The sequence below is a fragment of the Protopterus annectens genome, chromosome 9.part0 (assembly GCF_019279795.1).
Source record: "Protopterus annectens isolate FY-2018-M chromosome 9.part0, PAN1.0, whole genome shotgun sequence".
Taxonomy (NCBI): domain Eukaryota; kingdom Metazoa; phylum Chordata; order Ceratodontiformes; family Protopteridae; genus Protopterus; species Protopterus annectens.
This window is the reverse complement of record NC_056743.1, coordinates 1,253,578,493-1,253,592,354: the sequence shown is the minus strand read 5'-3', so window position 1 is coordinate 1,253,592,354 and position 13,862 is coordinate 1,253,578,493. Positions and strand designations below refer to the sequence as shown.

Here is a 13,862-nt window from a genome sequence, read left to right as displayed (position 1 = left end):
ATGCTCTGTTCATTGTCCACTTAGATTTTAGGAGGCTGGAACTAGGTTAATTGATTCAGAGGTTTTGTGAACCAACTCAAGGCCTGTTGGCCATTGAGGACTTTGATGCCCCAGCTCCCATATTAGAACTTATAGGTGCTCATATATTCATTCATTTCTTTCTTGATGCAGTCGTTGGATTAATGGACTGAGTTAACTAAAAAGGGGATTTTATTCCATAGATATGGGCAGCTTTGAGATATAAAGATTTCATATTTCACAGTACGGTTCATATTAATTTTTGCTGTGGCTGAGTTCCCTCTTATATTCACGTCTCTGGGGTGGTAGATGGTTTCAAATAGTAAGTCATCATTTAATGCTTTGTGTGTCAAAGATTGATCTTCTGTAAAAAGGTAATAAGACACAGAAAAGAGAGAGAGCAAGAGTGAGCTGCTCTAGTCTTTAGCTATAAGGTAAGCCGTCGAGCCATTTGATTTTCATTGTGAGGAATGTGTTTACCTTCTCCACCTGCACTAGGTAGTGTATGAGCAGACTGCAGAACAAATAACAAGATTCTATAATTGGTCTAATAATAGTTATGTGGAGGGGCACAGTACCCTTCCTGGCATGGTACTAAACCCTATGGAGGATCAGGTGGGCAATTCCACATGCTTTTGCAGATGCTAGCAGCTATATTGTTATCAAATGCAGACATCATCTACAAGGACCCCATGATTTCTATTATTTTTATATTGTAGTTGTTGCCCTTAGTGTATGAAACTGTTGGGGATTTTTGCAAAATGCCAGAATGCTGCATTTTTGACACTGAAGGCAAGACGATTTGTACTGCACCATTCATTTGTAGTGCCAGTTGCCATTTGAAGAGAGCTGGTGTTAGAGGGGTTAAGGACAATGATCTCAAGGCTATAATCATCTACATATGTAGTGAACTGGATAATGGAGTCAGTTTTGATGTCCGAAAATAGATGCCAAAAAAGAATGACTTCAGAAGAGAGCTTTCAGGCTGCCCACTGGTGAGGTATTTCAGCTAACCAGTGCGCTCACTGTTATGACATTTTTTTCACTGAAAGATCTTGGAGGAAACAGCTGTTATGTAAAGTTTCACTTCAGTTTCTTCACTTCATTCTTGTCACCATTAGTATTCTCGTTGAGTAGTCCGTAGCTCTTTCTTATAGGAATGCAGAGTTTGCATATGAGTTTATGCCATGTTATTTAGAGAGGTGTTTCAGAGAGGTGCCATGACCTGCTTCAGTCTCACTGGTGAACTCCTCAGCACGGCAGTGTCTGGTCTCATTCATGTTTGACAGCTATATGTATTTCACTTGTCAGACATAATCATTAGTCCACTAATGAGGGATCTATGGGTATTAGAGCTAATTGATTCTTTAGTAATACAGTTAACTTTATTACCCAGCAGAGGTTACATATTAATATTCCATCAAAGAAGAGCATTTCAGGTCATGAACCGATGATGAGGTAATTCAAGTTTAGACAAGAGCTTCTGTAGCTGTCTCTGTTTGAATTATTGTATTCTTTTTTCTCGCAGGCCATTTAGCAGTGACACGTCTGTGCAGATGCACATACATACACACAAAAAGGCACATATATGCATGCATATGTTTGTACACACACACACACACACACACACACACACACACACACACACACACACACACACACACACTCTCTTACTGTGGTAATTTATTGCACTCAAACTCAGTAGAAAATGAAGCTGATAATAAAAGCAGGGTTCTACTCATATTGTGAAGACCCACTCTGTATAGCTTGTCTGCAGCTAGCTAGATAGGGGTTTGTACAATTTATGCAAACAGTGTCAATTAATTGATTACAAATTTTATTAACAGTTATAAATTATTTGATACTTATTGCAGCAGTGGTAATCTGGTAAGGCTTGTTCATCCTTTGAAGAAGTAATGCCAGACATGACTTTAGTCTACCATCTTCATTATGCTGGGCATATAACTCTCACAAGTACTTCTTGGTTGTAGTAAGTTACTGTCTCAAGAATTTATAGAGTTTATGAAGTCCTTTGAGACCACCCTTCTCCTTGTTTTCAAAAAGGTTATTTTCAGATCATTTCTAAAATGCATTTGCAGGGCCTTACATTATTTTGCATCACAAACCTCTTTATTTTTAACATTTTTGCAAAACAGTATTGAAGAATTGTTTATGTTATTAGGATCACTTTGCTAAAGTATAATTACAGAATCATGTTTCAGCAAACTTATTTTACTGAACCCTTAATTGCCTCACAGTTTGCAGATAATCCAGTCAACGGGTTGTCCACACCCAAATTTAATTAATCGTAAGACTTGGCATATCTTGTAAATAGAGACATAGATCATTCTGGCAGATACAAAGTATTCCCCTGTCTCCTGACATGCAGCCAAAATATTTCACTGAAGTCTGATAGCAGGAGAGTTTGATGCAAACTGTCTGCTGAAACGGGATTAAGTGAAGATTGATTTGCTGGACTGAGCTGGTCCTTCATCACTTAACTAAGTGAAATATAGTTTGCTGAACTGAAGTGGTCCTTCATCAGTATAACTGTTTGGATATTAATTTTATCAAAGAAGTTCTGTAAGTCATCTTTTATAGTCTTGTCACAACGTTTAAATTGCTTATATGAGAATGAGCCATATATATGTTCATAGGTTTATAGACAGGTACTAGACTAGCTGTCCTTATGGGCCACTTTAAGTCTAGCCAGTTTTCCTTTTAGTGATCAAATGGCCTATCCCATTTGGTTATTGATTGGCCTCACCCATCCCATGGTCAATAATTATATATGGTTCCTAATGAGAATAACTGAGATCATACCATAGATAATTTGAGGGGCCCATGCTTGGGATAAAGCATTAGGATCCACCTTTGTCCATTAGTAGTACAGAGAGCAGTTCTGGGGTATTTTTTTTTTTTTTTGTTTCCCATCCATAGATCTAAGTTGTGCTTGAAAATGGACAGGATAAAGTTTGTTTTATGTGGATGAGGAGTCTGTTCTACAGCAGTGGTATCCTCTGTGAGATATACCTGTCCCTACAAACCATTCTGTTGATATTGTAGTAGAGGTTTAGATCCCTAGACTGAGTATTTCTAATGCCATTTGACTTGCTGATATGCAGTATATCCATCAGTAATGGGTTGGAGGACGCCTTGTATGCCAGACACAGGTCACCTCTTAGCAGTCTGTATAATACCAAGTATAGTGACAGGGCTTTGAGTTGGTCCCTGTAGGACATGTTGTTTAGGCCTTGTATCCTTTTAGTAAGGTATCTCAGTGGGTGTTCCAGATGTTGCATGTATCTAGACAGAAACATGTCATTTTACATTAGTTTACTGTTGGGGGGGGGGGTGACTGGGCTAGTAGCCCTTTTTCAGTGGATGTCCAGGGAGAAAAGCTCCAAAGTACAATATAACAAGCACATGTTCTATTACAAAATTAATTACACATTGGTTACATAGGAAATCTTAGTTACATAATTAAAATATAAGTCTCAGTAGAATAACAGAATACAAGGTAAAGCAGTATGTGTAGAGATTGACAGAATGCAATGGAGACAAAAAGATGCATCAGCTGCTAATAAGCATTTCTGTAATGGACAAGGAGTACAAGTTATAGTGCCAGAAAGGATGCAAAGGTAAAACTTAGGGGTGGGGGGGGTTTAAGGAGATGAGCTGGGGTGGGAGATTCAGAGAGTAGTGGAGGACAATTATATTCAGATTGGCTTAATTAGTGCTGAGTAAAGGGGGGGCAATGACATCCCTACATCTAGGCAGGCTCCTATCATATGACTGAAGTCTTACAACTTTGAATCATCAAAGAACGAACTTTAATGATCAAAGTTGTAAAACCTTGAAGCATATAATGGAGATCACCGTAGAGTGCGGAAAGGGAAGATTTCCCTTTACTGATCTCGGAGTTGGTATATTTAAGTAGCAGGAGGGTGTGAGGGTGCAGGGGGGCTTGCCCCCCCTGCATGGAGCATTTTTTTGTTTTTACATTTTTTTATATGTGTTCGAAGTTACAAGACTTCGGTCATTAAAGTTCGTCCTTTAATGATTCGAAGTTTTGGAACTTTGATCATATGACATAAACCCCATCTAGACACAATCTCTTTGTTTATAACTGTGCAATATACAAGGACTTTCTTACAACAATAAATACACGTTGATCAAGGGTTAGATCACTGTCCACATAATTTACCAAATTCTCAACAACTGGGTCAACCCTTAAGGGTGTATTGTCAGTACAGTATTTCCCTCAGGCAGATGACTTCCCAAAGGATACAATCATGCATTTTTTGTCATTAAGTTTCAGCCCATGATTTTGGCACCAGTTATAGGTTCATAGGTTCATAGGTTCATACTAGGCTATCTGCCCGAGGGCATTTACAAGCCTAGCCCATAGTTTTGTGGCTTACGCCACCCCTTTAGTATGGGGAACTATACCCATTATTTTGCTGTGCCTCTGTTGAGCAGTGACACTGAGGTAATCCCTGGGGTATATCTGCGATCTCCCATCCATTGGTCAAGATTTCTCTTGAACAAGGCCAGCGAGGTGCTCTGCCTCACATATACCGGGATTTTATTCCACAGCATAGGGAGTCTTTGGGTGATGAATCTATCCCTCCAGCACGTCCTATTAATAGCTGTGTCGAGGTTTAAGTCTCCCGCCCTTGTGACTCTGACGGATCTAGATTTTTTGAGGTGAAGCATATTCATCAAATCTGGGTTTGACATGGCCTTGTATGTTAGGCAAAGGTCACCTCTGAGCAAGCGGTGGCGACTGAATAGAGCTGGAGTTCTTTCAGTCGGGCAGCATAGGACAGATGTTTGAGACCCTTTATCCTTTTGGTGAGGAACTTTTGTGGCCTCTCCAGCTGCTGCAAGTGTCGGGTCAGATACATTCCGAATGGGGCATTGTACTCAATCATTGGTCTGATGAGTGATGAGTATAGGGAGACTATGACCTCCCTTGATCTAGATGAGAATCCCTTCATGATAAGGTGGGCAATGTAGAAGGTCTTCCTAACTACTTTAGCTACATGGGTGTCGAATGACAGACTACTATCAACCTGGGTCCCCAGGTCCCTGATAACTTCTTCTGTGCTCAGTGGATTGCCACCTATTTGGTAGCTAGGGGTAACCTTGTTTTTCGAAGGGTATGACTATGCATTTTTGGCATTTAACTTTAGGCCATGGCTCTGGCACCAGTTATCCGTTTCTGTGAGACCCTTCTGAAGGATATCTGTGTCAGATGTGTTTTCTACTATGGCCCAGTTTGCAGTCATCTGCAAACTTTGTCAGCCATAACCCTCCTGTGTTTGCTTGTACTTGGAAAAGTAGATGCCAAACAAGAGTGGGCCCAGGACTGAGCCCTGTGGTACACCACTTGTGACAGGCTTTGAGTCTGACATGGCGCCAGCAACTCTGACCCTGTGGGTTCTGTCACTCAGCCAGTTTGCAACCCATCTTGTGATGTATGGGTTAACATTTAAGCTGATGAGTTTTTCAATGATACCCGAGTGGGGTATTGTATCGAAGGCCTTCGCCAGATCGAGGTAGGCTGTATGGACTGCCTTTCCTCATCAATGGCTTTGGTGACTGTTTCAAAAAAGTCAACCAAGTTTAGAAGGCATGATCTGCCTTTGACAAAGCCAAACTGGGATGGATCCAAAGTCTGCAAATTCCCTATGTCTTTATTTATGAGGTCCATTATGATCCTCTCCATGGCTTTGCAGATAAGGCTTGTCAAGCTAATGGGCGGTAATTTCCAGGGTCGGTGGAGGCACCGCCTTTGTGAACTGGGACCACAGTTGCAGTGCGCCACTCCGTGGGTACGTATCCAGAGGTAAGACTATGATTAAACAGCTGTCCTAGCTGTGGGTTTAATTCCTCGTTGAGTTCGTGGAGCACACAGCCGGGGACACCATCAGGTCCCATGGATGCTGTGTTTTTGCTTTGGAGAGAGCAGTTCTCACTTGGGCGTTGGAGATGTTTGGGGGCTGCAATCGCTGGTATAGATATCTCTCCTTTTGGGGAGGGGAGAAGTTTGCACTGAACCTGTCAGCCAGTATGTTGGCAATGTCTGTAGGATCAGTAATCTTCACATCATTTTGAACTAGTTCTGAGCATATCTGGGAGTTTCCTCCCAGGTTTCTAACATAGCTAAAGAAGGCCTTATGATTGTCTTTTGAGTCTTTAGCTATTTTTCTCTCAAAATTTGCTTTGGATGATTTTATGAGAGCTCTTAGTTTTTACTTATAGTGATCAAGGGTGTCTTACCTTTTAAGGATTTTGCTCTATCTTGTAGTAGCTTCCTCCTTTTGTTGTAGAGTTTGTTTATGGCTGGGGTCCACCAGACTGGACGCTTGCCTTTGGTACAAAGAGTCTTTGTTTTGCTTGGGATTGCCTTATCCATGCAGTCCTGCAGGTGCTGGTAGAAGGCATTTGTAAGTGATTCAGCGGCTTGAGTACTGTTTTCTGCCGGCTCGGGGGCCTTAAAGGAGACTACACTAGTCTTTAGAAGTGTGAAGTCGGCTTTCGAGAAGTTCTTTACTGTGGTCTTTTTTATTTCAGGTGGGGGTGGGATGAGGACCTCCAGCGAGATTAGTTTGTGATCTGATCTCACCAGTGAGGGGTATACTTCCGGTGTTGAACATTGTGCTCCCATGTTCGTGATGATGAGATCAAGTATGTTTTCTCCTCTTGTGGGGATGGTGACTAGTTGTTCCATGGCATTGTTTATTTATTTCAGACAAATGTTTCTGCAGGATGGCTAAGTCATTTAGGGATTTGGTGACAACTCCTAGCTTGCAGTCTTCTGAAGACTTAGCCAGAGCCCTTTGGTATTGGCTTGGGTCTACTTGATATGGCCGAAATTTCAAAATGTTGACTTTCATATGGCCGAGACCATATGATCAACATTTGAAATCTCGACCATACAAGTAAAACACAAAACACAAATACAAACTTACCTTAATGCTACTAGCAGTGGTGTGGGGGGGGGCTTCACTCCCCTCTACCCCCCCCACACACCCCTTGTAACTTAAATATATATACCAACTCGGAGATCGCACTTCAGTGCTGAAGTGGAAATCTTTCCATTCCACACTGTAGCATGATGCTGGTTCCCCATGATCGACATTTCAAATGTCGATCATATGGTCTCAGCCATATGAATGTCCATTGGAAGGGGACCCATTGGTTTTTACTTCAGAAAAGTAAATGCCAAACAGGGAAGTCCCAGCACAGAACTCTGAGGGACTGGTAACTGGTTTCTTTGTGGAGGTAGGTTGCCATATTTTGATTATCTGAGTCATATATGTTAGCCAGCCAGCAATTCAATGGATGACATGGGATTTATTCTAAGTTTATTTAGCTTTTTTTACTATAACTGAGTGGGGAATTGTGTCAAAAGTTTGGCCAGGTCAATGTATGTGGTATGTATTGTTTTGCCTTCATACATTGCTTTGGTGACCTTTTCAGAAAATACACCAGGTTGAGTAAGCATGACCTGCCCTTGATGAATCCAAACTGAGATGGGTCCAGGGTTTGGAGGACACTAAGTGTCAAATGATTAATTCCACGATAAGTCTTGCCATGGCTTTCATATGAGACTGGTCAGACTTATGAGTCTGCAATTGCCTGGGTCTATGGAGGTTCCTTCCTTATGCAGAGCAATGACTGTGATGATTCTCCATTTGCTTGTTACAAACCCTTTCTGGAGGCTGAGACAGGACAGTGTTGTTAGGTGAGTGGCTAAATTGTGCTTCATGCTATTTAAGATGCATCCAGGGATATTGTCAGATCCCATTAATGCAGTATTTTTAGCTTTTGATAGAACTTTTAGGACTTGGTCTAGTGTGATAGTTGGAGGTGATCCAGTTTCAGGTATATCCTGACGGACAGAAGAGGGAGAGACAGGGGTAAAATTAGAGCTGAATTTATTTGCTAGAAGGTTTTTTTATATTTTCGGCCTCAGTACAGATAACATTATTTACAATCAGCTCAGTACATTGTTGCATTGTGCTTTTAAGATTACAAACATAACTAAAAATGCCTTGTGATTGTCTTTGGCTTGGGTAGCTATTTTAGCCTCAAACTTTGGTGGACTTTCTTAAGCTCCTGAGTTATTTATTTACTTCACTGACAAGGGCTGTAACATTCTGGGAATTACTCTTCTTACTTTTGTTGAAAATTGTTTTCCTTTTAATATAAAATTTGTTTATATTATGGTTCCACCATGTGGGCTTGTTTCTAGGGTTTGCCCTGCACTTGTTCCTACAGAGTACAGCTGTATCTATGTAGCTGTTTACTTGCTGGTATAGTGTGGTGGTGTACATTTTTGCATATTCAGTGAAGTTAACTGGGTCTCGTGGATTTGAAGCTTGCCAATGTATCACTTAGGAGTAGGTAGTTTTCTTAAAGAAATTTCTAAAAGTACCATGAGTGGAAGGGATCTCGGGTTTCAGTTTTATTTAAAAGGAGACTGCTTTATGGTCAGACCTAACAAATAATGCAGATACACAAGGGATGGTGCAGGCTGTTCCCACATTATTAAGGACAAGAGCCAAGATGTTATTCTCCCCAGTAGATACTCTGACTAATTGTTTCAGAAAATTTGTATTGACAAAGTCTGGGAATCTCTGTGGTTTTGCACTAGTGATGGTATAGGTTTTCCAGTCTATAGCTGGATAATTTAGATCACCTAAGAAAATGGTATCAGGTTTAATACTGAGTGATTCTAGTTCCAGAAGATATGTGTTGTTGTTTTCTTTTATCACATAGGGAGTTCTATAGCTAGCTAATGTATACTATGAAACCTTTCTGATGGTTATTTGGACATAAAGAATCTCTACTGCATCATGCTGCTTTACCAGCCATGTTGTGAGCCTCTTCTGGATGTAGACTGAGATACCTCCACCTTTTTTTACCCTCCTGTGCAATAACTGATCTAAACAAGTGGAAGGTGTTATATTCATTCACAACTGGAATGCTCTCAGCTATTTTAAACCCTGTGTCAGTCACTACACAGATGTCAGTGTTTTCCAGGCTGAGAAGGGCTTGCAGGGGATGGAGTTTCTTTTTCAGGGTTCTAGCATTGATCAGTAACACCTTCATATTTTCCATTAGTTGTTTTGTTATGTTGGTAGTTTTAGCAGGTTAGTATTGCCTAAGAAAGGCACTATGGGGTGGGCAATATCTTTTGCAATAATCAAAACCCTAGAGGAGTCAGATGCAGGCCATCTCTGATGAAGCAGAGTGGTCTGTCGATCATATCCTCCCAGGAAAATAAAGATTGGATCCCCTTTGGATGACATCAAAAACTAAGCCAATTATTCAAGTCAGTTATTTCAGGGTTTTTTTCATATTTTGGCATCACTAGAGAAGATAGAATGCTGCCTTGGACACATAGTCTGAGAGCTCCATCATGTCTCTCTTCATATAGTCCAGGGAGGTACATCTCATTAACACCAGCATGAATTATGACAGAGTCATACTGGTACTTGCTGTTGAAGGATTAGAGTACATGTGTGATCCGATGGATCCTGGCACCAGACAAGCAACTAACCATCAATGTTTCCTTTCTCAGCCTGGTAAGTGACACATCTGTATGCCTTACAATAGAGTCACCCATAACAAGAATGTTTGGTTGAGTCTATGCCTGCCTTGTGGGCTCAGCATCTGTGACTTGGGACTTCTTGTGCTATGTGAAGAAGTAGGCTTAATATGCTGAGTGTGTTTTGTGCCTGTGTTGTGTTTTGGAGGTCTTTAAGGTTTAAGCAAGTTAATCTTGAGAACCTCAGCATATGATGGATTATGTTATTATTACTATTATTATTATTATGTGAATATTAATGTACATTATTAATTAATATAAATTAACCTTACTTTGCTCCAGACTTTAGCATTAATAGTTCCCACATTTTTTCTTGTGAACTTTGAATGATTCCTTCTCTGCCCTTTTCTTTTGCCTCCTTACTTTGCCATTTCATATGTTTTATTTTTTTTAGTTTAGTTTCTCTGTTAACTTAACCATTAAATCAGCACTGACTTGCTTCTTGCTTGTTTGGCTTCCTGAAGTCATCCCCTTTCTAGTTTTGTACATCTGCCTCAACCTGCCATATCTTGCTTTTCTACTGTCGGTATGGCCTGTGATCCATAAAGACAGTATAGCCTGAACATTATGGATATTCTCTCATCTACAAGTTGTGTAACTGCCCTCCTTCAAGGAATACGTTCAAGGTGACATTGTTCCCTGCATGTCATGTAGTCAGCAGACCCAAGTTGACTGGAGACATATTAACGTGTCCTTTAATATGGACGGATCGTCTCATTCAGTCTGTCATCTTCTGTTCTAGAATCCCAAACTCTGTCACTGAATTTCACAATTTGCCCCACCACTTTCAATCAGCCTGATTCCAAGATGTGTTTTCCTTTCCCAGCCTGCCTTTCTTTTCCCTTAGTATACCCATTGCCCCTCCTCCTCTCTTCTTACAGCTGGACAGAAATAACCTTAAGTTTACTTTGGCCCAGGTTTCAGTTAGCCTTGCCACATTTACACTTCCTTCCTGTAAATGGTGCATTACTTGCAGACTATCTAATGTCCTAGGCTTCAAGAACTGACTGTCAGTGTCATCCATTTTGTATTCTCCATCCTTGTCCTTATCTAGCCTTTGTGAGTTGATACTTTTCAATGGGAGTAGGCTTGATTCACATAAGGAAAATCCCTTGTTCTTCAGATCACAGTTTAACTGGGTTTTAGTTATGTATCATTCAAATTTATCTTTGAATGGTTTCTTCTTTTTCACATCCAAGTACAGGCAATTTTTTGCAAACAGATCCTCATCCAAAACATTCCTTCTAGTGCTCTATCAACTCCAAACATATCTCCCATCTTAATTCCTTAAACCATTTTGGAAATAAAATTTCTACCTTGAATAGGCAAATTGAAATTGCCATTACACATAGAATTTATGGGTTAACACCAAAAAACGTATCTGTCCCTAAGACTATAAACAGAATTTAAGGGTTAACACCAGGAAACGTATCTGTCCCTAAGGCTATAAGTAGATAAATTATGAAATCTGCTAATAAAAAGAGAGTTTATGTCAATTCCAAAATAACATTTATTGTGAAAAATTGTTGCATCACCATTTTAAATAACGTTCTGCAAGAAACTGTCCAAGTTAAGAGACAGTATTTCACATAAATAGTTTCACTGTCATAAACTTGAATTTACACGAACACACACACACACACACACACACACACACACACACACACACACACACACACACACACACATTTACCTATCTTCTGAATAAGGATGCCTGTGGTATCTACAACTTTGTAATAGCACCTAAAAGAGTTGATACTGTTGTGCCATGGTATCCACTACAGCTCACTACATAACAGAGTTGAAAATTAGCTCTGCAGTCTTTAGAACCCAGTATATGTCCTCCATATGTATTTTCTGGGCTCTACTTCAGTTGCTTAAATTTTCAGAAACTTGAAATTCATATGGACAAGACCATATGAACAATTTTCTGAAAATTCGAACATCGGAAAAAACAGAAATCTACCTGCACCTCCACACCTCCTGCACATTATATATAACAACTCCGAGATTGCACTGCAGTGGGGAAAAGGGTAAATTCCCCAATCCTTATTGTATCTTGCTATCCAGACAAAAGCTTCAAGTTTTTGGAAAATAGTTCCTTTGGAATACTTCCATGTGAAGTTCGAGTTTCTGAAAACTCGAGCTTCTGATTGTGACCCATTTTCCCACAGCCTCTACATTTATGAATGATGAGTTATACTGCTAACATGATAAGAGACATAAAGGCCATTCAGGTTGTCACTGGCAAGTTCCACCAGGTTTTACTTGCCCCCATGGACAATTCTACTGAATATTTTAGAATTGGGAGCAGCTATAGTATTTTTAACATGTCTTGTGCACTTCCTCATTTTGCATGCATTTCCAGAGGAGATACATACAACCTGTTTCAGAATTACCTATATTTCAGAGGTACATACAAGGTCAGGGCAACACTCGTGTACGTGTATGTGTTAATTCGCTGTGTCAGCTATTCTGTTCAATATTCTGGTATTGTATATGGATAATGGCTCCCTGATCATCATTTACTTATGTTCATTTGTTAATCTGTGACAAGGTACATTATACTACACTAACCTATGCTATACAATTCAATACTACACCGAGTCACTGAATATACATTCATCTGACTCCAGATGTAGTTGGACATATGTCATTTGAATTTAGGATATGAGTTGTGTGTATGATACAGTTCCATAATACTGAATGTTATGAATCATTATGAATGAAGCAGAAATTTCCACTATGCACACTAATCTCTCCATCCAGTGGTTCATACATGTCTGAGGGTACACCTTCTTTACAAGTCAGGGAAGCATGCCTTCTCAGCACATCAGCACATGTGATCCACAATATTGCTGCCATTCTTTAGAGATCAGGCCCTTTGTGTATCTGCCTTTATTTTAAAATTCTCCTCTTATCAATTAGAAGATAAAATAACATGCTTCTAGGTATATATATATATATATATATATATATATATATATATATATATATATAAAGATAGATAGATGTATATATACCCATTAGCATACAACTCCGTTCAATGTCTATAACTTCTTTTGTATATAACACTCCTTATAACATCATGTATGATGTTTATCTGTGGATATTACATATCTGATTCTCCTATTCAGGTATGTATTTGATAATCAATGTATTTCAATGTACTTTTAATTTCTTTCCAATGTAAACTAAATATAATCATTGTATAGTATTACTGTATTCAGTGCAAACAAATATAACAAAATTGGTCTTATGGCTCTGGTCATCACTAAAAAGAACCTTTGAACTTCTCCAATCAGCTGGTTAAGAAAAGAATTAACAACAGAAATAAATAATGGCATTGTTTGTTTAACTTCTTAGTAGAATAGACATAATCTTGAAGTGTGTTTCTTACAATGCATTTGCTATACACTATTTGTTCATTACAAAACAAATGGAGTGGACTTCATTGTCAATAGATGGGTGTCAAAATTATTGCTTAGGTATGACCCAAAAATGATAGAATAATCTCTCCAAGATTCAAAGGTGAGACATTCAGAATTACAGTATGTATGTGCATGCTGAAAAGGGCTAAGGCTACCAGTTTTATGAGGATCTGCAGTACCTTCTGGATATAACAATAAAAAAGATATTACTTTCATCATATGTAATTGGAATCCTGAAGGTGGTAATCAAAGGACAGCTGGAGGAATGGGCAAGTTTGACCTTGGTGCATGAAATTAAGTGGGACATTGTTTAGTAGTGTTCTGTCAAGATAAAAAAACTGGTCATTACAAACACTTTTTTTTCAACAGAACAATAGACAACTTTAGACATGGATTTTACCAGATGGTCAGTACTAAACTCAGACTAATATATATATATATATATATATATATATATATGTATGTTATATATATATATATATATATATGTATGTAGAGAGAGAGAGACACACACACGCACACACACACACACACACACACACACACACACACGCACACACGCACACACGCACACACGCACACACACACACACACACACACACACACACACACACACACACACACACACACAGAAGAGATCTAAATAGTCAGTGAAGCCAACATCTGGAGCTGTCTGTGTATTGGACCATCAGCTTCATGTTGCAAAGCATAGAGCCAAATTTAAAAATGGGGAAAGCCTTTGGGTCATTTGGATACAAGCTCAATGATATTCCATATGAATATATGAG

The 13,862-nt window shown here is 39.4% G+C and overlaps 1 protein-coding gene across 1 annotated transcript in view; it reads left to right on the top strand.

Annotated features, from left to right (window-relative positions):
- The window catches only part of P2RX3 (purinergic receptor P2X 3), a 684,798-nt gene that overhangs the window by 255,269 nt on the left and 415,667 nt on the right, over window positions 1-13,862 (top strand). The window lies entirely within an intron of this gene.